The sequence below is a fragment of the Phytophthora infestans genome, genomic scaffold (genome assembly GCF_000142945.1).
Source record: "Phytophthora infestans T30-4 supercont1.2 genomic scaffold, whole genome shotgun sequence".
NCBI lineage: Eukaryota > Oomycota > Peronosporomycetes > Peronosporales > Peronosporaceae > Phytophthora > Phytophthora infestans.
The window spans coordinates 5,164,317-5,167,615 of record NW_003303757.1 but is presented as its reverse complement, the minus strand read 5'-3'; positions in this window follow the sequence as shown (position 1 = coordinate 5,167,615).

Here is a 3,299-nt window from a genome sequence, read left to right as displayed (position 1 = left end):
GTCCCTTGTCTCCACTGCAGATAGCACATTCCCGCACGTATTCGACCGCGTCTTTTCTCCATCCGTGCCAGTAGGCTTGACGTCTCACCTTTTCCGTTGTCTTCGTCTTGCCAAGGTGTGCAGAGAAGATATCGGCGTGACAGTAGTGAAGAGAGGTCTCGATGAACGGCAACGGCACGACAGGAACGCTTATCGCTCGGACAGGCCCAGCACGTGCTCCCAGATAAACAAGTCGCATCAGGACTCCGTTCCTGATTAGGTAATGGGGCGACATCTTCAACACGGTCACCCTCAGTCGGGGGTCGAGAGCTAAAGCTCCGCCCTCAGGAACGCCTTCAAGGCACACATCCAAGGCTCCTTCTCTTGCTCCTGTACAAATTTATCGGAATCCAACCCGAATGCATTCACCGGGGACTGATCAACCCGTGAAACGCGTCCTTGCAAGTCCTCTTCCTATTCATCCTGAGTAAGGGGTTCCGGTACTTCGAGGTTTGTTATTGCTGGTTGGGCGTCCACGCGAGGGAGTCCATCAATCTCGGGAACACCCGTTTCAGGGGTCTCCCCGACTGAGGTTGGAACACGGGGGCGTTCCAGCTCAGTGTTCCTTCGCCCCGAGTGTCCGTTCCGGAAGGCGGAGGCGTGGCGTCTTCAGCTTCCTCGCTTGCGGGGTCGCCGTTATCCTCGTCGAGCAAGTCAGCCATCCGTATTGCGCCTACAACATTAGAGTCAGGTCGATGATACAGTCGTGATAAGCCGTCTGCGCGTCCCATTGAAGTTCCCGACTTGTGGTAGATCTTGAACCGCAGCTGCGATATCTCCATCGCCCAGCGAGCCAACTTGGTATTGGTTGTCCTAGTAGATGCTCCCAAAATCCACTTTAGGGCCTGATGATCAGTGTAGAGGTCGAACTCCGCATGACTAAGGTAGCTTCGAAACTTCCGAGTTGTCCAGACAATTCCCAAACACTTAATCTCCGTAGTTCCACTCGTTTTGTAAAGCCAGTTCCGTTGGGACCCCACCAACATCTTGCTCGCAAACGCTATGGTTCTGTCACGCTTGTCAACCTCCTGCATTAGGCACGCCCCTACGGCCAGATGAGACGAGTCCACGAACAGCATAAAGCGCGCCTTGAAATTGGGGTACACCAATATGGGAGGCTTCACTAGAGCTCGCTGAAGCTGGCGGAACGCCACTTCATAGTCGTCGTTCCACAGGAACGGCACGTTCTTCTGTTTCAGGCGCTCCAAAGGTGCTGAATTAGTCGCGAAGCCTGATATGTAACGCCTAAAGTAGCTGGTCAGCCCTAGGAACGCCCTCACTGTATGAAGGTCATGAGGTCTCTCGATGTTCATCACTGCCTTTTCCTTTTCAGGGTTCGGCATGATACCCGTAGGCGTGACAATATGGCCTAGGAACGCCACTTGGTCACGCCCCAATGGCACTTCTTCATCTTTAGCTTGAACTTCGCACCTCGGAAGTGTTCCAGTACCTGATGCACGCGAATCAGATGAGTCGGAAATTAGTCGCTGAACACTACGCAGTCATCAAGGTACACGAGACAAGCTCTCCACTTGAGGCCGACGAGAACGTTCTCCATCAGGCGTTCGAATACAGGAGCGGCGTTGCACAAGCCGAACGGCATCACTAGCCATTCGTAGAGACCAAACGTGCTGGTAAAGGCCGTCTTTTCCACACTGTCTGGGTCCATGGGAACGTTCCAATACCCAGAGGCGATGTTCATCGTAGAGAATAGAGAGGCGATCCCGAAAACGTCCAGAATGTCATCAATCAACGCCATCGGATAACTGTCCTTCACAGTGACAGCATTCAGCTTCCGATAGTCAATGCAAAATCGGATACTTCCGTCAGACTACCTGACCACTAAGACGGGACTAGCCCAAGGGCTTTTCGACGGCTGGATGAGGCTAAGGTCCAAGTATTCCTGTATTTCCGATTCCATGACGTCACCCTCAGCTTTTGAGACTCGATACGGCGGCTGTTTGATCGGTGCATGCGTTTCTGTGTCCATGCTGAACTTAAGGAGTTCCGTTCTTCCAGGTTTCTTCGAGGTCTCCAAGTCTCGCAGGTCTCTTAGCATTTCCGCGAAAAGCCCTCTCTGCTCGGCACCAATCGAGGAGTCTTCAAAGTCCACCTTAAAGTCATCCTCATCGTCGTTCTTCATCGCTACGATCATTTCCCCCTCAGGCGTTCCAACTTCGGCAACCACACTGTCGTTACCAGCACTCAATACAGCGCTGACGTTCTCAGCCGCTCCACTTTCAGAGGGAGCGCGGGTTACGAACGCCGTTTTTGGGACGATCGTCACGGCAGCGACGTAAGCTCCGGGTAGTATTTCCACTTCTTCGGTGGAAGCGTTGCAGACTTCCACGAAGACCATTCCTTCTGTACCGCGCAGAGCGTCCTCGCCACTCTCAGTGACTTGTTCATTCCCGGAACGCTTTCCACCAACACTACCAAATTGTCCTTCACCCTTCCTCGAGCTCTTGACTTTACCAGCGCCTGACACCCAGGCTCTAGAAGCACTCTGGCCGATACTGTAGCTGCGTATGTCTCTTCCACCGTCATTTCACCCAAAGTGATGACATGTCCTGTTCCTTTTAGCGTCATCATTTGTTCTTCCAGGACAATCACGGCGCGGAACGCCTTCAGTGAGTCCGTGCCGAGAATGGCGTCCACGAACAGATTGTCGACCACCCCGAACGGGAGCGTTCTTTCAAGCGTTCCAAGTGTCACAGTTAGGTCAACAACTCCGCGTACTCGTAAAGCGTGCCCGAAAACGCTGTCTAGACTGCCCTATAAGGTCGCAGAGTCTCCGACGCTCGTCCTAGTCTTTTCAACACCCGCTTGTTTACTAGGCTGGCGACTGCACCCGTGTCGACCAGCATTTCAGACGGACAGCAGTCGATGAAGCCGTCAGATAGGGCCTGCACTCCTCCCACACTACAGATGACGCGCTTGCCCGTCGCCCCAGCGTCGTATGTAGCTTCTTCCTTGGCTATCTTGCAGAGCCCCGGTCTTCTTATACCTTTCGGCGCTCTTCTCGTGTTCGCACGATACACTTCGGGGTTTGCTTCATCTATTCTGATCTCCTCGTTGCTGATTGGCAAACTGAGCTTCACTTTCTTCCATGGATTTACCCCATCTGTCTCAGTAACCAGTCCCACTATTTCGGGTTTTCTCTTTCTCCTGTCTCACAACTTATCACGAATGGTCGGGGCTTCCGTCTCAAAATAGCTCCGAGTCCAAGTCATCGCGCGATTGAGGAACGCCTCCGTAGG